The 22,849-nt window shown below is 41.7% G+C and overlaps 1 protein-coding gene across 1 annotated transcript in view; it reads right to left on the reverse strand.

Annotated features, from left to right (window-relative positions):
• The window catches only part of CDH20 (cadherin 20), a 107,079-nt gene extending 84,881 nt beyond the window's left edge, over window positions 1-22,198 (reverse strand). The window contains exon 1 of the mRNA XM_075585889.1: window positions 21,926-22,198. The gene's annotated coding sequence lies outside the window, so the exon portion shown is untranslated. The remainder of the gene's footprint in view (window positions 1-21,925) is intronic.
• Window positions 22,199-22,849: the final 651 nt, after the last annotated feature.

A 22,849-nucleotide genomic window follows, 5' to 3' on the forward strand; every position in this document is an offset into this window, starting at 1 on the left:
CAATGTCTTGTATATAATTTATACGCTGTTCACTTATGTAACTGTATTTGTAACCATGTATTATTTGTTATTGTAACTCTACGCCCTGGACATACTTGAAAACGAGAGGTAACTCTCAAGGTATTACTTCCTGGTAAAACATTGTATAAATAAATAAATAAATAATTAAATAAAATGTGTACTGTATAACAGAATACACTCTAGAAGGGGTGAAAATGGGAGCATTAGTAATATTTTAGTCATTTTCAACTTTTTTTTTACAATACAGTGTTATTGTTATAGCTGTGTCATGAAATAGGTCAACATAAAATGAAGTACTGTACATTTATAAAATGGCATGTGATTACAGTTCAGATGAAGTGCATTTGTACTATTTGAGCTTGTGTCAGTAGACACAACATTATCAAGTGCATAGAATGAGGCAAACTGCTGACCAATAATGTTCTGAAACTTTTTTGGCACTTAAACAATCTTAAATTTTTTTTTCATGCTCTTGGTTGTCTGCTGACTAATACTCTCACCGAGCAGTGCGGCGCTCTCACCTAGCAGTGCAGTGCTGTCATAAGCAGTGCGGCGCTCTCACCGAGTAGTGCGACGTTCTCACCGAGCTGTGCGGCGCTCTCACCTATTGTAGCTTACTGCTGTTGCTGACTGTAGTCAAAATAATTAGTAAAGCAGAGGCTGCAATCTGGTGATCCTAGTGTCAATCTCTCCATGAAGAATTTATTTATAAAACGTTTTACCAGGAAGTAGTACATTGAGAGTTACCTCTCGTTTTCAAGTATGTCCTGGGCACAGAGTTAAGATAATATATATTATAGGCGTATGTAACAGTTACAGACCAGGTTAAAATGTGAGGCAGCTTTAGTTTTGAAAGAACATAGACTGGTGGTGGAGGAGTGGCCGGATAATTTGTTGATCCTTGGGACCATGAACAGTGTTTTGGAGTCAGATCTCAGATGATAAGTGCTGCGTGAGGAGCTGCATGTGGTAGAGAGGTAGCTTGCCCAGAAAGTATTGGGAGGCAAGATAGGAAAGATTAACTTTGCGCCTAGACTCAAGTGATGACCAATCTAGTTCTTTGAGCATTTCACAGTAATGTGTGTTGTATTTGAATTGGAGGACAGAGCGGCATATTGAATTGTAGAGGGTACCACGTTTGCTAAGGTGAGTTTGGGGTTCCATGCCATATACTATCTCCCCATAGTCCATAATTGACATTAGCATCTGCTGTGTGATGCGCTTTCTGACCAACAGACTTAGGAAGGATTTGTTCCAATAGTAGTTTTGCATAGGGTTTTGATGTCGGGTTATCTATGTGCACCCCAAATGTTAAATGGGAGTCAAACCATATGCCCACATATTTGAAACTAATAACAGGGGCTAGAATTGTATTAGAGTTGATTATGATCTGGAGCTCACTCATTGGTAGTTTTAAAATTTTTGCCTTGTTCCCAAATACCATTGTCACATTATTGTCAGTGTTTAAAAACAGTTTGTTTTGAAAAAATCCAATTTTCAAGTCTCAAAAAGTCAGATTGTAGTATGTGTTCAAGGTTGGAGAGGCTAGGGCTTATAAGTGCATATAATATTGTGTCATCCGCATACATTTGTATTGAAGCTCCCTTAAAAGCAGTAGGATGATCATTGATGAACACTGAGAAGAGTAGAGCCCCAGAACAGAGCCTTGCGAGACAGCACAGGTGATATCCAAGGGGTTGGAGTTAGTGCCCGTGATAGACACATGTTGGGATCTACCTGATAGGTAGGAATGAAACTAGTTTAACGCATGCTTCCCTATTCCAGAGCACTGGAGTTGGTTTAGCAAGATAACATGATCAAAAGTATCAAAAGCCTTTGTAAAATCTAGTTGTTCCAGTTCCGTTCCACACTGGATCTCATTGCCAACTTTTAGGAGGGTAGTTACTGTGGAGTGTTTGGGGTGAAAGCCAGATTGGAATTGGCTAGGGAAATTTGTCTTGGTATAGTAATCACTCAGTTGGGAGTGAAATTTTATTTCCATGACTTTGGATAATATTGGGAGAGATTGGCCTGTAGTTTGAGACAGTGTTTTTGTCCCCACTTTTGAAGATTGTAACAACTCTGGCAGTTTTTAAGGTCTTAGGGATATGGCCTACAGACAGGATAGAGTTGATTAGAGAGGCAAGTCGTTTGGAAATGGCTGGAGCACAAGTCTTAGGAACTTAGATTTCAGTAGGTCAGGTTCACATTTGCTGCTTAGTTATAATTTGAGGAGCACTTGTGTAATCTCCTCTTCAGATACTGGGAGAAATTGAAAATTGTGGGTTGTGTTGGAGGGGGGTGGGGTGGGGAGGGAGCTATATGGTACTCCCAGAATGAGGTTCATGTTTGTAGTTCAAGTTGCGTTTGCTAATAAATTAGTAGCACACCCCACAAAGTAATCATTGAATACAGTACATTTGCAAAGTCAGTGGGATTTGTCAGAGTAATATCCTCCTTAGTGATATTATTTGGTTGTTGGTGGCTAGAAGGCTGGAATATATTATTGATAACCTTCCAGAAGTAATCTGCGTTTGATGCATTCTGGTGAAGATTGTCATCGTAATATTCTAATTTTACGTGTCCTGTTTGCCTTGTGCACATATTCCACATGCATCTGTAGTGATTAAGATCCTTGGTAGTGCCAATTACTTTGTAGCTTTTCCACAAGGAATTCCTGAGATGGTAGAGTGATATAAGGTCGGTTGTTACCCATGGAAGGTGGACCCCATACTCTTATTCTGCATAGTAGAGCATTAGTATCACAGAGTTATAAGAACTCGGATTGGAAATAGTTTAGTGTAGAATCAGGAATTAAGTTGATTCTGTACCAAGGGCAGCTGGTAAGACCAGCCAGAAATTGTTGTGGGTTAAAGTTTCTAAATGTTCTAGTGAGAAGAATGTTAGGGCTTGATTAGGGTGGTCTGATTTTCCATACACAGTACACTATTGCATGGTCACGGACAATGTTAAGTAGGATGCCAGATGATTGGATTCTGCTGGGACTAGAGGAGAGAATCCAGTCTAGCAATGAATGGCTGTGAGATTTCAGGTTTGTCTGTGTGGGTTGGAAAATTAGGTGCATTAGGTTGTGACTTGAATTGTAGCTGGATTTTTTTGTTTTTAGGGTCAAGCCAATTGTAGTTAAAATCCCCAAGAACTAGCAGCACACTCTTCTCATTCAGAGAGGAAATTGAGCCAAGAAATTGGGTGATATCAGTTAGGGACTGTAGTGGGTCTTTAGGGGGGCGGTAGATGCCAGCAATAAGAACGGGCTTAGAAAAAGGGAGGCAGATCTTGCCAACTAGGATTTCAGAAGAAGGTGAACCTGGGGGGCAATTTAGCGGTGTAAATTGTAAGGTTTCTGCAATATAAAATAGAAATTGAGTAAACTATGAGACACACAATGCTTATCGCTCTCCTAATTATTCTAATTAAAATATTCTTATCTCATGGTGCATAGGGTAGAGTTAGCATGGACACAAAAATCCAAGTGGGGTAGAGAACCTCAATTGGACAAGAAACCCAAAATTGTACCCACAGCAGGATATACTAAACACAAAGTAACATTTAGGGTGTAAAGGAATGTATCCCTGGTTCATCCGAATCACTATGAAAAATTGTAGCATATGCAGACTAATGTAACATGCGTCAAATGGGTATGTGTATCATAACACTAAAGTAAAACAGAGGATTGGTGTTTCAGCATATAAATACATGTATACCCATCATCTCCTGAATAAAGTAGTCCCCCATTCATCAAGCTGCATATATAGTAATTCAAACTGTGTATACACAGGTCAAATCAGACGATGGCATAAGGCAAGAAAAACGGGATTTTTCAAAGTGATTCGGATGAACCAGGGATACATTTCTTTACACCATTAATGTTACTTTGTGTTTAGTATCTCCTGCTGTGGGTATAATTTTATATCGTATACTTGTCAGGACTTTGGCTGACTATACCTCATTGCCCACCACCAGGTACTCTCTGAAGGGACATACCCTATAAGCTTTAGCATTGGCTTTCCCTATATGTGAATTATACCTGATGAGTGAGAGAGAACACTCTCTATTCTGGCCACCATTTACCGTATTTTTAAACACACCCTTAATTATACCCCACACTCCCTGATATTGCTCCCTCATGTATTTAATAAATTCTTTTTTGTTTTGCATCGTGTAGCACTTTTGGCTATCAGCCTGGGATATATTGTTTAGTCCCATTAAGTGTTTTATTCTCATAGAGTGCAATTTTGGGTTTCTTGTCCAATTGAGGGTCTCTACCCCACTTGGATTTTTGTGTCCATAGAAATGGAGTAATACTGAATGGTGATAGTTGGATTGTGGGTTTTAGGAGTTCACCATGTTTCAGTGGGAATGATGACTTTAGGTTTATGCATGAGGTACAATGCCCTTAGTTCATCCAGTTTGGGGAGCAGGCTCTGGATATTTATATGGGCGACTGATAGATCTTTTTGCAATTTGAAAGGGGTATTTTCATGGTTTGGGACAGACTTGAAAAGGGAGGGCCTGGGTTAAGTTCAATATCACTTGCTAAAGAGAGTATGAGTATAAGTAGAAATTTGAGTAATAGAAGAGAGAGATGGCAGAGCACAACCGGAAATATCCAAAAAAGTTAGGAGGAAAGTGCGTTATCCATAAAAAATATTTAATGGTCAAGAAAGGACAAAATGGCATTACCCTACCAACATGTTTTGAGCTGCACAGAACACTTTATCAATGCATTTGAGTAGTTGTTTTTAAGTTCTAAATTTGTGATGTTTGCCATTATAACGAGTGGTGGTTGGTGTACTGGTTTTCAGAGTTCTCACCAACATTTAGTAGATAATGCAATGCTTTTGAGTAATCCAGGGTGTATTTTGATATTGGGTGTTGGCTAGGAGGGATGAATTTGTAGTAGATAGAGAGAGTAACATTTCCATGAGGCCACAATAAAGAACAGCGTTGAGGGAAGTATCAGGTTCATTATCACAGAGGTAGGTAACATTGCATGAAGCTGTTGTGAACCAAGTGAATGTGTGCAGAGTAAACAGCAGAGGTGTGCATTTTCCTTGCCATAATGTTTAGCTGCATCTGCAGTGCTACGTAGGTTCTGTTCAGGGTTTGCAGAGGGATTTGGGGGGAGAGGGGAGAGGCGATTGTGTGAAGCCAAGTGTTGGGATTGGCTGCAGTAAATACAGTGTACAGGGGGTTAAATGTGTTGGATAACAAGCATGGGATTATTGTCACGCTGTGCTCACCACAAACAGGACTTGACCGAGGTCAGAGGTGGGGATGTATATAACCGCCGCCCTACAACCACAGAGCGGGGTGGATTGCGTAGTCAGAGTCGTGAAGCTGGGTCAGGGTAGGAGAGTTTGGGTATGTCGTGGGTTGGAGAGAGAAGAACGGTCGATATCCGTAAGCCGTGGTCAGGGAGAGGAGAGCAGGAATCCAAATACAAGCTGAAGTTCAGGATTAGAGAAGAGACAGGTCCGGGTACAAGCAAGGGTCAAGGCACAGGTTCAGACTAGGCACTGGAACAGACAAACAGACTTCAAGCAGCGAGCATAGCACATAAACCTTAGTTTATGCTCAGCAAAGTGCAAGGGAAACAGGAAGGCATTTAAAGGGGAAGCACCAATCAGAAGGGGTAGACTGAATGACATCACCAGATAGCAGGAGACTGATAGGAGGAGCCCGGATTGGACAGGTGAGAGGCAGTCGGTGACCCTTCTCTGATTGGTTGTCACGCGGCGCGTGCATAGGTGGCGGGCAGCGCAGAGTGGGCACATCATTGATGGACGTGGATACAGCACGACCATGCCCCACATGGGGGCGCACCTCCGCGGCTGCGCTCCTCCGCACGCATGGAGGTTGAGATGCAGGTGCATCACTGACGTTGTCGTGTGATGTGTCCGAGGGGCGGGGTCTAGTGGCAATCCTCACAGTACCCACCCCCCCCCCCCTTCAGGGGAGACCTCCGCATGACCCGTGGATGGCTTCGAAGAGTGTTTGTGGTGGAAGGCTCCGATTAGCCTGGTGGCATGTACCTGTCTGTGCAGAATCTATTCCCTCTCTTCGGGGCCAAAACCCTTCCAATGGACGAGGTATTGCAGTCCACCGCTGGATAGCCTGGGGTTGAGGATAGCATGTACCTTGAACTCATGCTGGCCTTCCATGAGGACAGGTCGAGAGGGTACGCCCCGGCTGGTGGAATGGGGATCCTGCAGATAGGGTTTAAGAAGGGAGGGGATCCTCATAGTAATCGGCGGTTTCAGCCGGTAGGTTACAGGATTGATTCTCTCTGTAATCAGAAAAAGTCTGATAAACCGAGGCGCCAGTTTGGGAGACGATATCTTAAGGCAGATGTTCTTGGTAGACAACCAGACTCTTTTCCGGGGAGTAATCAGGAATCTCCCGACGGTGACAATCTGCTTGCTTTGTTTTGCAATGCGCCTGCATGTCTCAAATTCTGGGTTTTCTCCCATGCCTCCTGGAGGTGTTGGATCCTGTCCTCCGCAGCACGGACCCCGGATCTGGGAACTGGGGAGGGGAGTGCTGAAGGGTGGAACCCATAATTGACTAAAAATGGAGATTGCTGCGAGGATTCATTCCGTAGGTTATTAAGAGAAAATTCTGCCCATGGGAGGAGATCTGCCCAATTGTCTTGGGCATCGGAGATAAAGCACCGTATGAATTGCTCTAAAGATTGGTTGGTTTGTTCAGTTTGACCATTGGTCTGTGGGTGGTACCCAGATGAGAAGTGTAGTGTGATGCCCAGACTTTTGCAGAATGCCCTCCAGAACCTGAAAATGAATTGTGAGCCCCTGTCGGACCCTATGACTTGAGGAGTGCCGTGTAATCTGAAAATCTCCTTGATGAAGACCTCCGACAGTTTGGGAGCACTGGGCAAGCCTTTAAGTGGGATGAAGTGGGTCTGCTTTGAAAACCGGTCCACGACTACCAGTATGGTATCCATTCCCCTAGAGCTGGGTAGCTTGATGACAAAGTCCATCGAGAGATGTGTCCATGTGTGCTCTGGGATGGGTAGTGGTTGGAGGAGGCCTGGTGGCCTGTTGTGAGGCGTCTTATTCTTGGCGCATGTAGCACATGTAGAGACTAAACTCCTTATATCCTTGCGCATGTTAGGCCACCAGAAGGTGTGCTCCAAGAGGTTGGTCATTCTCCTTGTCCCAGGATGACTGGCTACTATGGATGCATGACCCCATTCCATCACTCTCTGTGGAATTTCAGTGGCATGAACAAGCATCCCTCGGAACCCTGAGTCCCTCTGGGATGTTTAGTTGAGCTTTGGTAATGTCTGGCAATTCGTCAAAGGTATCGGCTGCCAGGATGCAGGTTGGGGGAAGGAGAGTTTTCTGATGATCTACAGCGTTGTCCTCCACTAGAAATTGCCAGAAAAGAGCATCGGCCTTTATGTTTTTTGACCCTGGAATGTAGGAAATGATAAAATTGAAGTGGGTAAAAAATAAGGACCACCTTGCCTGCCGTGACCCAAGCCGACGTGCAACCTCAATGTACAATAAATTCTTGTGGTCGGTCAAGATAGTGACCGGAATTTCTGTACCCTCCAGAAGGTGTCTCCATTCTTCCAGTGCCAACTTGATCGCTAGGAGTTTGCAATTTCCTACGTCGTAGTTCCTTTCGGGGGAAGATCTTTTATTTTTAAATACGCACAAGGGTGAAGTCGAGCTTGAGGGTTCTTTCTCTGAGAGTGTATAGCTCCTGCTCCTACGTCGGAGGCATCGACTTTGAGCGTAAACGGTTGTGAAGGGTCTGGGTTTACCAGGATGGGTGCGGAGGGGAAGGCTCTCTTTAATTTTTCAAATGCTTTGATGGCCTCAGAAGGCCAGTGCGCCAGGTTGGCTACTTTTTGGGTTAATGCCGTAATGGGTGCCACATCTGATGAGAAGTTCTGGATGAATCTCCGGTAGTAACTGGCGTACCCAAGAAATCTTTGGATTGCTTTGAGAGATAATGGACATGGCCAATCCATAATTGCTTTGATTTTGACAGGATCCATAGCAAGACCAGTGTTGGAGATAATATAGCCCAGAAAGGAAGTAGAAGTCTGATGAAATTGGCATTTCTCTAGTTAAGCAAAAAGGTTGTTTTCCCTCAGACGCTGAAGAACTTGCCTAATGTGCCCTGGATATTCGTGGGTGGATCTGGAAAAAATTAGGTTTTCGTCTAGGTACACGATTACATGTTGGTCCAGCAGATCCCTGAAAATTTTGTTCACGAAGTCGTGGAAGAGCGCGGGTGTATTGCAGAGGCCAAAAGGCATGACCAGGTACTCGTAATGCCCATTGCGAGTGTTGAAGGCTGTCTTCCACTCATCTCCTTACCAAGTTGTAGGCACCTCTAAGATCCAACTTGGTGAAAATAGTAGCTCCTTGTAGCCTATCAAAGAGTTCAGCTATCAGTGGTAAAGGGTAGCGATTCTTGATAGTAACTTGTTGAGACCACGATAATCTATACATAGCCTGAGAGAACCATCATTCTTCTTTACAAAAAAGAAGCCTACACCAGCGGGGGATGAAGATTTTCAAATGCACCCCCTCTGGAGATTCTCCTGGATTTATTGCCTCATGACCTGGGTCTCGGGCATGGACAGGGGGTAAGACCCAGCCCTAGGAGGAATGGCGCCGGGCAGAAGGTCAATCGGACAGTCGTAAGACCGATGCAGTGAGAGTTCCCCCGCCTGCCGTTTGCCGAAGACATCACGGAAATCCTCATATACTACTGGAAGCTGTACTTTGTCTGATTCAGGCACCGACACTCCCGCCAAAGCCTTGGGAGGGGGTAAACAACGCTTCTGACATTGAGGGCTCCAGTGAATAGGCAAAGACTCCATCCAGTCGATTTGGGGGTTGTGTGTTTGGAGCCAAGGAAGCCCCGGTATGACGTCCACTGAAGGGGTATGGATGGCATCTAATTGTATAGTCTCGGAGTGGGACTCCCCGGTTAATACCTGGATGGGTACCGTCTGTATGGAGATGAAGGCGGGCTGCAGCGGCCGACCATCTATGGCATTGAGACCCATGGGACGATCCTTATGTACCAAGGGTGTTTGGTGTCTCTCAGCAAACCCTTGATCAATGAAGTTTCCCCCGACCCGGAATTCAGAAAGGCCCGTATAGTGACTCGGAAGGTCTTTCCGGATATGATGATGGGGACGCAGCTTCTAGTAGGAGGTTGAGGAGGAGGTAAGGATGTGGTGCCCAGCGTGATCCTCCCAACTCACTGGGCTGTGGCATTTCCCAACCTCAGCGAGCAGGTGGCCACCAGGTGTCCCTTGTACCAGCAGTATAGGCATAGGCCTGAGCGTCGTCTGCGCGGCCTCTCACGAAACGAAAGACTGGTCCCTCCTAGTTGCATAGGTTTGTCTAGCATTGGTGCTGCGGAACGCACAGGTCCTGCTGGGCAAACGGAAGAAGGTTGTATACCTCGTTGGCATTTGCCCCTCTCCATTCTTCTCACCTGAAGATGTTGATCCATACGAATGCAAAGAGCCACAAGGTCTTCAAGTCCTCCTGGGCGGTTCTGGGACGCCAACTCATCTTTGAGATGCTCGGACATACCCTGCCAGAATACTACCGACAGGGCCTCGTCATTCCAGCCGGTCTCAGTGGCCATTGTCTGGAATTCCAGTGCATAGTGGGCCACGGTACGGTCCCCCTGAGAAATGTTGAGAAGGGTAGAAGAGGCAATTACCTTTCGACCAGGTGTGTCGATTACACTCCGGAACTCCGCTGTGAAGTTGATATCGAAGGTCAGGTCTGGTCGTTACTCCCAGATCAGAGAAGCCCACGCCAGGGCGACGTCAGACAGAAGGGAAATGATGTATGCCACTTTCGAGCGTTGGGAAAAAAAATGAGACGGGAGCAGTTCGAACTGTATGGAACATTGGTTCAGGAATCCCCGACAGCCCAAAGGTATAGGTACAATATAACGGTTAGGGGTAGGCAACCGTGGTTCAAATGTCAGGGCCACCGGAGAGGAAATGGGTATGGACGCTGCAGGGATAGCAGAGTCTAACCCTGTCAGGGTGTCTAGGTCTTGCTTAAGTTGATTTACTTGTTTGTCCTTGTGAGCAAGGGATCCGGTCATTTGCTGGAACCACCCGTCATGTTCGTCCAGTCGTCGACCCACTCCAGCGGGGTCCATGTTTGTTTGGCTAAGAATATTGTCATGCTGCACTCGCCACAAACAGGACTAGACCACAGGGCTGAGGTGGGGATGTATATAACCGCCGCCCTACAACCACGGAACGGGTCCGGAGTGCGTAGTCAGAGTCGTGAAGCCGGGTCAGGGTAGGAGAGTTTGGGTATGTCGTGGTACTTGCCGTGGTCCGGGGTTGGAGAGAGAAGAATGGTCGATATCCATAAGCCGTGGTCAGGGAGAGGAGAGAGCAGGAATCTAAAGACAAGCTGAAGTTCAGGATTAGAGAAGAGACAGGTCCGGATACAAGCAAGGGTCAAGGCACAGGTTCAGACTAGGCACTGGAACAGACAGACTTCAAGCAGCGAGCACAGTACATACATTTTAGTTAATGCTCAGCAAAGTGCAAGAGAAACAGGAAGGCATTTAAAGGGGAAGCACCAATCAGGAGGGGTAGACAGAATGACATCACCGGATAGCAGGAGACTGATAGGAGGAGACCAGATTGGACTCAGGTGAGAGGCAGCTGATGATCATCCTCTGATTGGTTGTTGCACGCGCGTGTAGGGGGCGTACACCGTGGAGCGGGCACATCATTGATGAACGTGGATGCAGCACGACTGCGCCGGGGGCGCACCTCCGCGGCTGCGCTCCTCCTCGCGCATGGAGATTGAGTTGCGTGCGCACCGCTGACGTCGTCACGTGACGTGTCGGAGGGGCAGGGCCTAGCGGCTATCCTCACAATTATACTGTGGTCAGATAAGCTCACCATTTGCTGCTTTATGTAGAAGAGTTTGCAGAAAGATGCAGTCCACAGTCCAACTCTAGTCCAACTACTGTCTAATTGCATTATTCACTTCAAAATTCCCACTTTAAAATGCACAATTTAATACTGTATGCTGTGCTACCCTGCTAAACTGTCCTTAAACTGTGATCAGATTTATACAAGTCATGTGACCTCCCCCCAGTATGTGTCTGTTGTGTGAGGTAGTCTTTTTTATTTTGTTCAGCGTTTGATAACTATTATGACCACTTGATTGTATTGCACATTTAAATCTTTGTCTTTTAACAAAATTAATGAAGTAATAATCCCCTCAGAACAGGGCATTATTGGCCAGTAATGCCCTGTTCTGAGGGGATTATTACTTATAGGCTAAATGTAGGCTTTTTTCATAAAATAATAGACATTTTTGTAAGGATATTTAACTCGGAACTACGCTGATGCACCTGTGTAGGAAAAAGAAGTAAGGTAGCAAAAGAGAGGGGAGTGAGGTGAGGGGGGGGGGGGAGAAGAGAGAGGTGAGGGGGGAGAAGAGAGAGAGTGAGGGGGGGAGAAGAGAGAGAGGTGAGGCGTAACTACAAACTAAAAAAAAAACAGTTAAAAATTACCTTAGCAGAAGCTATATAAGTGATGGAAGAAATATTACTTTGTTGCAAGTAACAAAGTTACTATTTGGGACCCGCCAGCTTCTGACAGCACTAGCAGCTGAGAGAGCCTGCATGTGCTGTGAGAGAGAGCCTGCATGTGCTGTGAGATAGAGCCTGCATGTGCTGTGAGAGAGAGTCTGCATGTGCTGTGAGAGAAAGCCTGCATGTCTGAAAGGTGAGTTGGCAAGTTGCTAAAAATTCCGGCCATTACTGAATCAATAATGCCCAGAATTCTAACCAATCAGAGAGCAGGGATTTCAGTAATGCCCGAAATTTTACTGTTTTAGCTTATAATGTAAGTTATTCTATATAGTCGGCCACTTCAGACTATTTGGAATAAATAGTCTGAACTCAAGTATTTGATTCTTTTTAAAGATTTAACAATTGATTGATTCAAGGGATGCAGAGGTTTACCTAACTCATTGTAATATGCGTAATCTAAATAATCTGATTGCTTCATTTGTTCTTTTCATTGTATCTTGATTAGTAAAATTGAGACAAAGTACTGTTATGTTGATATACTTAATTACAAAATAGTATAATAGTATTAGATCTGAAAACTATAAGGGTAAAATGGGTAAAATGTTGCATGTGCAATATTGTTTGCCTATTTGTACGGCTACCAGCCTCAGAATTATATTTTACAATGTTACTTCTTGGTGTGCTAGAATTTTATGATATCTTCTAACTTCTTAGACTAGGGTACTTTTTCTTTTATCATCTTCATCATTCTGAGATCAAATGATGGAATTCTGAAGCTGCATTGATCAAACACAAGAAAGATCAAATGCTGAAGACAGATGATGAACTGCTGAAACTGCAAATACTATACAAAACAATACTGAAGCTGCATTGAAGTGACAAAGGCCCCGCTGCCTCAGATTACGTGCCCGCACTGCAGACAGGCGGCGCGTGGAGAGGCACTTGATCGCTATATGCGGTCTTCAAGGAGCAGGTTTTCGGCATGGGGGGGGCGTGGCCAAAACAGTAACTGCTGATCTGTATGCTTTGTGGAAATCCATCTGCCTTGTTGCTTAAGCCGCGCCCCCCCCCCCCTCCGCTTTCACTTTGAGCAGGGAGCCTGGACCCCCCCCCCCCCGCTTTCACTTTTTTGAGCCGGGAGCCGGACCCCCCCCCCCCTCCGCTTTCACTTTGAGCCGGGAGCCGGAGCCCCCCCCCCACTCCACTTTCACTTTGAGCCGGGAGCCGGGACCCCCCCCACCGCTTTCACTTTGAGCCCCCCCCCCAGCAGCAAGAGCTGGCCGCGATCTCCCCAGCACACACAGCCTGCAAAACGGGCAGGGAGGGAGCGGGGGGTGGGGGGGAATGCTGCCAAGCTGCACAGAAGACACTGCATATTTCAATTCACGCAAATGAGTCCCTGCACTCCAGACAGCTCCCCTCCTCCCCTCATTGGCTCCCTGCCGCACCACGTGACGCGTCGCCGCTTGGGATCACGATCTTTGTGTATCCCCTGCTGGCTGATGCGTCACAGTGCACAGCGAGCCTTGCAGGGAGGGGGGACTGGGGCCGGCTCAGAAGGAACTCATGTCCGGTGAGTGACGCGCACGCGCGCCGTCGGAAGCAGCAGGACCAAAGCCTTAAGCACCACGCTCTTCTAGCCTCGATCACACACAAAGTTAAAGAAGAGAACATTGTTTGTGATACATTGGAATATTACATTAAAGTGACTGGAACTAAACTATAGCATTTTGTTTGATATTCTAAGTACTGTAATTAGTAGACTTGTAGTAGATACGTCCATTATTTTATGGCAATCACTGTTTTTAATGTCAGATTCCTGCTTGCTACGTTTTAAAATACAATGCTGGTCCTGGGTACTGATATCTCTATATTATTGTTATTTTAATACTATAACTTTTTGCACTCTACCCGATATATTTACAATGAGTGCATTATTTTTGCTGCCATTTTAGACTTCAATTCAACCTACTATACTATGGAAATAATGATATTATTTCTGATAATTAATTATATATGTTGTTTTAAGAATTCAGTTATAATATCCTAACATTTGCTTAGCTGTAAATACGATGACATGGATTTAAAATTTGAGTTAAACTATCAAGGACTGCTTTTTTTGTGTGTGACAAGTAGAAAAAACAAGGTTTATGGTTATAATTGCACTTGAAAATCAGACAAAGTAAAGGCCATTCTATTGGTGTTTTTATGCATATATGTTCCTCACTTTTCATTTTTTAACATACAGTATTGGAAGTTTGAAAATAACTTGGTATCACATTAGCATATTAGTATCATAATAGGTTGAATTATTTTCAAAATTCTAACTGGGTGAGAATCTCGTATTGTAAATGATTTTATATTGATCCAGAGAAATCCAAACAAAACCTCTCAGAGCAGTGGCAGATTTCAAAATCCGCCGCCCCTAGTCACTTGCTTGAGTCAGCCACCTCCTTGCTGCCACCCTCCTGCTCCTTTGGAACCCCAGTGTCAAATGACGCCGTGGACATCACAAACGTGCATTGCCATGGAAACACAACGTCATGACATCATTTGATGTCGCGACTTTACGTTGCCATGGCAATGCGACGTCATGTGATGCCACATTCGTGATGTCTGTTGCGTAATTTGACGTTGGGATTCCAAAGGAGCAGGAGGATAGCAGAAATGAGGCGGTTGACAAAGGCAAGTACCATTAGGTCCGAATGGCCTGAGAGTGCGGGAAAAAACATATGGGTTGCCGCCCCCAAATTTTGCCGCCCTAGGTGCGTTGCATGGAAAATGCGATGACATGACGTAATTTGATGTTGAGACTTCACGTTGCCATGGCAATGAGGCGCCGTTTGATGCCACGTTTGTGATGTCCACAGCGTCATTTGATGCTGGGATTCCAAAGGAGCAGGAGGGCGGCAGAAAGGAGACAGCTGACAGGCAAATGCATTCTTATTAGTTCCAATAGGCCATTTTTCCCACACCAAAATGTGTCCATCTGCATATGATGGTGTGGCTGCTTTCCCTTCACCCCAAAAAACATAATACATTTATATACTGAAATTCTCATAGAAGATATCTAGTTGATTTGATATGATTTATGATCATAAATGCACATGGTGGGAGGGGAGGGACATTTTCTAGTTATATTGAGTAATGGTTAAACACATGGATAATATTTACTAAGCATTGGCTTTGGAGAAGACACTTGATGGTCAGTGTAGTTGAAGGGTTCCGATTGTGTCTTCAAGAGACTAAAGAGCATAACGCTACCGAGTAACTATGGCCCATAATATAACCTTACCAGTTTTTCATAATTAATAAATAATATTTTCCATGTTTTTATACTTTGTTTTATTCCGATTACTGCTATAGAAAGTTGTAATTAGGGCTTTAGATTTGTGTTACACACACAATATGAACATCATTTTATCAGGTTAATCTGACAACTACTTATAAATATGTATATAATACAGGAACTTGAAAATAGAAAGATACTTATCTCCGTAGTGCACAAAAATGTGTTATTTGCAAGTCAGCAACCTGTTACCGATTAAAATACATATTGTAACGTGAGTTACATATATCAGAACCAAGCATTTACATAAGTAAATGACAGTAGGCACGTTTATGAGATACCGGGAAGTAACAGGCGACCGCCAACATTTTACGTACATTTGTATCATCTCCTCCAGGCTGGTGTTAGGCCTTTGTTGCCTATGTATATAATTCCCAATATTTAACCAACTGGTTATCAAATTATTCCTCCCACCCCCCTCTCACACACAACATTTTATGAACAACAATGGAAACCAATTTGTCACTGTTTCAGTCTCTTTAAAATGGGACATATTTAAATCCTAAAATTGATTGATTACATTTTCCCTGTTAAAGGATAGTGGATATGATGTATTTTTATAAAAAAGTGAACAATCCGATTAAAAAGTGTCTGAATCCTTCTTTGTTACCCATAAATGGTTTCTAATAGAAATAGACAAGGCCACCATCACTGAGTCTATATCTCTGACCTAAAACATTCAACATGAAGTCCTTTCTCACAAGTGGCTTTGTGACAAATATCTGCTTTCAATTTGATTGCCTGGGCTAACTCCCACTTCTCATCTTAGCACTAAAGCTGTGCATGAAAACTTTTCAATAGTTACAAATGTGGCTTTTGGCTCTGTTAGGTGGTGTGAAGACCTTTATGAACTCAGACAGGCTGGTGGTCTCAATCCACTACAATAAGACACTCTCTATATGTACACAAATATTCTGTATGGTCATACCACACACACACTACACATTTAAGATTAAAAGTTGTATCCAACAATTTAAAAAACTAGCAGCTACAACATTAATAAAATGATCTAGAGGGAACAAAACAAAATGGATGATTGTGCTGTTAAATACATAGCAGTTGATAGAGCACAAGTAAATAACTTCTAGAGTGTTATACTGAGACCTTGCAGCAATTTAAATGACAAATTCATAGCAAAGTTATAGTTTTTGTGGTAAACAGAAATTCAAAGCAAAACATTTTTTCCTCCTTAAAGTTCTCCTTTTCATAGAAAAAAAAACCCCACAATATTTTTTATATCAGAAAATAAAAGCAAGCAAAAGAAATGATCTTTATATTGGTGCTATGCAATGAGACACCATCCAGCGCTGGCAGGCACCTTCCTGCCCACTCACTTAACAAAAAACAACTTAGTAAATATGGGCCAATATCTTCAGAAATGTAACATTTTAAACATAATCGTAGAGATGGACGTATCTGCCCAAATCCGTTGCTCGAATTTTCGCTGATGATACCCCAAAATCCATTTTGCGATGTCAAATCTGCAAATGATTTGAGCTGTTTCTATGCACGCGGATTCATCAAAATCTGCCTTTGGATGCAATCTGTGGACAGATTTGCAGCATCCAATCCGCGGATACAGCAATCCGCTAGTGGATTCTTAAGAATCTGTTAACGGATTGCTGAATCCGTAGATTGGATTCTACATATCCGTCCACGAGTTGCTAAATCCGTGGAGTATATTAGTAATAATAATAAAAAATCTGCAAAATGTGAATCGCCCTTTTTAACATTGTTCTGCTGAAATCAAAGGAACCAACCAATCTGCTGTAGCTCAAAATTCTCAAAAATAAATTGCCCATCCCTACATGATCCCCATTGAAAAGCATCAATATTTGTCTTTCTGGAAGTAAAGAGATTATGAATGACAAAACCAATTTATGTGCATTGCAATTTGTAAATTCAAAGAACTGTCAAACTGTAACATTGAAAAAAGCTTGTTTACTGTTACAATTATTGCATTTCTAAACCTCAAAAAAGTGTGCAAAATTGTTTATAATTAAGAACCTCTTCAGTGCTCAAGAATTTGAAATTGATTATAACTTTGCCAGCACAATCACATATATTATTCTACCATAGAACTAGACCTGGAAAGACACATCAATCCATCTACGTCTGTGTACTGGTTAGGGATAGGCGAAACTGTGAAAATCCATTTCCCGGTATTTCCTGGGCCTGCCATTCAAAATCCGTTACGCAGTGTAAAAAAACGTTGCGGGATTGTTCCAATTTAAATCTGTATGGATTCATCCAAAAATGCCATTGGATACAATTCAGACGGAGTTTTAAGAATCCAATTCGTAGATTCCACAATTGTTTGTTGGTATGTTTAAAATCCACACACAGATTCCAGAATCCATTGTCAGATAGTTAAAAATCCGACCATGGTTTATAAATCCGGCATGTCAGTGATAGAAAAAAAAATCCAAGAAAGGCAGGTCGCCCTTTTTTTGGAGATTTATCCATGGAAATCTGCAGAACAAAGCCAGCAGCCGACCCGAGGCAGATCCAAATCCGCAAAAAAACATTGCTCATCTCTAGGACTAATATCATTACCTTTATGTGTAAGTGACACATTGCCACAGGAACTGACATTTTTGATTAATAAAAATGTCAATACCATCCTTGGCAAAGGGGAGAGTTCAGTTTGGTGACTATATTAGAAAGTTCTGAGGAATGTCCCACCCTGGACAAAAATGTTGGCAGTTCAGGCAACACTTAAATGGGGTAAATGAGGTCAATCCTTGATGGAAATAATTTAGGAGTGCTTGTAGAAAGCAGGCTTAGCAATAATGCCCAATGTCAGGCACGGACCTGAGGAAGGTCTCTCTGTGGGACCGAAACGTTGGCTGCGGTGTATTTTTTGTTCTAATACAAGACATTTGGATTATACTACACAGTGTGCTGTCTCTTTTTGCTGGACTTTGGCCTGGTAAATATGTTCTATTGAATACCTATAGGATGAGCATCTGTTTCTGCCCTTACACCTGTGTGCTGACTGGCTTTTTGAGGAATATATATATATATATATATATATATATATATATATATATATATATATATATATATATATATATGTATGTATGTATGTATGTACTATATATATATATATATATATATATATATATATATATATATATATATATATATATATATATATACACATTTATATATATATACATGTGAATGTGCTCACAAGTGATCTTTTTATTTGCTATAAGCAATGCGGTGGAGGTTTCTTGTTGCCTTTTTCACCCACCATAACTTAAAACACACACACACACACATATATATATATATATATATATATATATATATATATATATATATATATATATATATATATAGTTATGGTGGGTAAAAAAAAGTGCCAAAAACCCTCCACAGCAAAGCATATAGCAAATGGAAATATTACTGTATGCTCATTTGCATGTCTTAGACAGGTCTGTCACTTTTTTTACCCACCATAACTTAACTAAGTATGGTAAAACCCATCCTCATTGCTTCATTTTTGCATAGCCAGTATAACCAACCCCACACTGGTGAGACCCATTAAGGTCAAAACGGCTGTCTGTGGGTGGGTTTACTCAACTGGCGATGCATCTTAACCCTGGCTGTGCTCAAAGCTGTAACCATGCAGCAAACTTAAGCCTATAGGGGAACCATGTTAAAAATGGTTTTGAAGCAAAAGGTGGCACTGTGTGCTCATTTGCATGTCATTTCCCAGAGTCCCTTGCTGCAGTGGAAGTGCTGTGTGCTGGGTGATAATGATGAAAGGTGGGGTTGCAGACATGTTTAAGACATGCAAATGAGCATACAGTAATATTTTATATATATATAGAGATAGATAGGAGATAGATAGAGATAGATAGGTTCCTTACCGATCCAGAATCCCAAGATCACGAGGCAAGAAGGAGACAGCACACTCAAAGGTACAAAACACAGCGTGTATTCAGTAGAAAAACCGGTACATGCTCACAGCTGTTTTACATCATGGTCTAGCCTATCAGGGATCTGTTTGTTAATGGATGGTGGGTATATATGTTTGTCAGGTATCACTATGTATTAGCACTCCCTTGAGAAAGGTCCTGTGTCAAGGACCGAAACGTCGGGTTTATGTGCCGGTTTTTCTACTGAGTACACGCTGTTTTTTGTACCTTTGAGTGTGCTGTCTCCTTGTTGCCTCGTGATCTTGGGATCCTGGATCTACTCGGTAAGGAACCTATCTATACATTACCTGTATGGGACAAGCACCTTTTTACCACATATGTGTGTGCCATCTGTTTATTTTTATATATATATATATATATATATATATATATATATATATATATATAAACTTGATACAATATATTTTTTTAAATAGGCAAATGACCTGAAAAAAGGTGACAGTAACTTATCATCTAAAATATCCACAATATGTCTTGAGCTTGTACAGATGTAGCCCGACTAACTTTCCCAAAGGGCAGAGATTGCTGGGAAAAATAACTGACACAATTCATGGGTGCGGCGAATTTAGGTGCACATTGTTTTAAAATGTAGCTTCTGTGGCTGCCTCTTGGTGCATCTTCCCTGGAGCCATGATACTTCCCCCCCCCCCCCCCCATGGCTCTCCAGAAAGTAAGTTGGGCTAAATCTGTATATAGTACCATAATACCAGTGTGCCAAAATACAATGGACTGGGAATGCTGCCTCTTAGTTACATAATAAAAAATAATTTACTCATCAGTTTGTTTTTATATATATTTGATTACATGACATTATAATTTAAAAAGAGGAGCACATTAAAGCAGCTGCTCATTTGAGGTACTTCAAGTTTGCACTTTTGTAAGATTGGTAATTATGTAAGACTTTGTATAAAAGTTTGCCTGTATTTCCAAAATTGGGTCATTCACAAAACTGCACAATAAACTATTGCTTAGTGAATCGAGCTCTCAATCATCTGTCTTTTTCTAAGGAGCCAAGTAGCTGCATGTTAAAATGCCACGGAGGATACTTTGGAAGAAGCATTGAATTTTGTGTGTAATTACTCTTAGGAAAGTAGTTCATTTAGTAGGCACTAATCTCTAAAAGTAAAGAAGGAAACTACATTAACAATAGATTACAGATAAGTCAGTGGTTTATTTCATTACCATGTTTGTTCTAAAATACTTGAAACAAAGCAAGTTTTAATATGGTGCGAACCCCCCCCCCCCTCCCCACCCCCCTCCATCCCCAATAGGGCAACAGGTATTCTAGTATTTTTCAAATCCTGGCAGCTCCTGTATCTTTGTTCTGTAAAAAGTGACTCTGTAGCTTGGAGTCTGAGAGTTCAGCACAGGCAGCAGTGTGTGAATGGACACTTGGCACAGAATCCTCCTTGCTCTTTCCTCCCTTTGCAGGGCAACTCTTTTGGAACATTGATTCTGCATAAAAGAAATTCTGCGACATGTGCACCCTCAACAAGTACCAAACCTCCCCTATTCACAGAACCAATAGCTTTTCTGCTGTATACTTTATTCACATTGGGACTTCTGCCTTTGCAAATGAAAAGGGACAACCTCATTGATATCATGTTAGAGTTTGTGTGGAAAATACAAAACAGATACCCATTGCAATTCACCCCCAAGCTACATGAAATTAATCCAATTCATAAACTGCATTTCTACATAGAAGTTTATTCATGAGTTTCTCATTAATTTCTGCCTTGGAGCTTGGCCACATACTCAATAGCACATATATATACACAGAACAAAATAATGAAGGGATTATTTGATTTAAGCACAGGACACACATAACAACCAATCCAGTTATTAAATATGAGAATCTGCCATGCAATGGGGTGTAATGTAAGTTGGATGTCTGTCCTCTAACACCCCCGCCAGCAAAGCGACATTTGTAATCCCAATTAGTATTTCAGGGAAAGAGTTCTCTCCTCTTTCAGCATAGTAAATCGACATTATGTGTACTTGAATGGGAACCAATCAGCCTCATTATTCAAGCTTGGTAAAGATAGCAGGAACAGCATTTTCAATCATTCTGTCACAAAAGGTGAGCAGGAAATTAAGCCCAGAAAAAAATGTGGCAAGCTGGCTCTTTAACATAAAGTAGAAAGCAGAATTGCATGTTTTTTTCGGACAGTAAGACAGCAAAAGTAGAATAACTTCTGTGAACATTTCACATTATCACTTGCCAGTATCTCACTTCTTATATTCATTGTGCAACATCATATTACAGAAATTCTATGTCTCAAGGTTTTTTTTAAAAACAGCAACTCATTTCTAATACTATTTTCATGCTATCGTTAGCAACTGTGAAACAAAAATATCAAATTGGCGTATGGTAGATTTGTTTTAGAAAACTTTGGTACCTTAAAACAAAGATACAGTGAATATGTAGTAGCATGTTTAAATATCAAGCAGAAGAACATACTGTGGCTATTATCATTTCCAGTATTGCTAGAAGAAGAATTAGAAACATATCATTTTTAAACCACTGCAAAAGATAGTCATCAGAACCAATTCATTTTAATCTACTTCTAAACAGTGTTGTGATCCAGCCATCAAAAAGAGAAGCTGTGGTAACAGATCATGTCAAATCCACTTTTCAGAAAACACACGTAACACTTTTTTATTTTATTTTAACAATTACTTTTTAAATTACGACTGCGGAACAATGCAAGTAAAAAGGATATTTTGGTTGTTATTATATACATCCATTTGGAAAGCCATTTCCATATTATTTCTATTAACTTTCAATCATTTATTTTAAAATAAATAAAAATACCATGCCCAAAAAATGTCTGTTACACATCTTAAAAACAGTTCCATCTGGTATTCCTGAAATAGCCTTGGTTCAAGGTCACCACTTAGAGATATTAAATCATCACATTTGAAAATATACACAAAATCCTGTATTTTTTTTTAAAGATATTCAAAATACCATGCATATTACTGAAATATGACTGGATCTTACCTTTTTTTCCCTCTCGATCAAAGTCTTTTTGTCCTCTGGTTTTAACGATGATGTTGAATCCACTTTGTATGCTTCTGATATAATATTGTCAGTTTCTGTAAAGTAACATGTAGCACACTTCAATACTGCAAGTATTCTAGTTCACTGAATCTCAAGACAACAAAAGTCGAATTCTCACTACTCAGGCAAGTAACTTTCAGTGAGAAGTGAAGAACACAATTTCAAAAGGACACACCAATCAGTGTTGTAGCCTTTAGTCTGATACTCTCCCCCCTCTTCCAGCCCACCCACTCCCTGTTGAATCGCTGGAGTCAGAACAAGCCCTGAGAGACTTAATGGGATATGTAAGAAATCATTCAGAAGAAAAATCCCTGAGGATACATTAGCCACGCTCTGTAATAATCAAAAAGAGGAATACATTCAATATTTGGATATATCAAAATGAATAACACATTGATCAAACAACTATGTCATATTTATTCTAGTGCAAAAGATTTGTGAAAAAATTAAAACATGCTCCTGCATAATATTTCAACATCTGTTTGTACTTCCCCGCTGCTGATAGCGTATTTCATTTATAGAAAACATGCTCATACAGTAACTGTGATACTAAGAAGGCCCTCTAACTTTAATTGGAAGCTTTCTGAACCTAATTAAAAGTACTATTCTTTTAATGTCACATAGTGTTTTATGCAAATAAACAATGCAATCCAGGCTGCCCTTTTAAATTATTGTTAATTAAGTTTTACAGTACTCCTAGAGAAATCTGTCATTGGCAGTTACTTTAGTAACAGGTTTTTTTTAGCTTGCCTTGGGCTGCCTGCAAACTAGTAACTAATTGAGGGGAAAGTATACTGCAGTGACAAAACTAGTTGTATATCTGCCATTGGAACACAAGATTTTATTTATGAAAGTGTATTTTGT

This window comes from Ascaphus truei, chromosome 2 (assembly GCF_040206685.1).
Source record: "Ascaphus truei isolate aAscTru1 chromosome 2, aAscTru1.hap1, whole genome shotgun sequence".
Taxonomy (NCBI): Eukaryota; Metazoa; Chordata; class Amphibia; order Anura; family Ascaphidae; genus Ascaphus; species Ascaphus truei.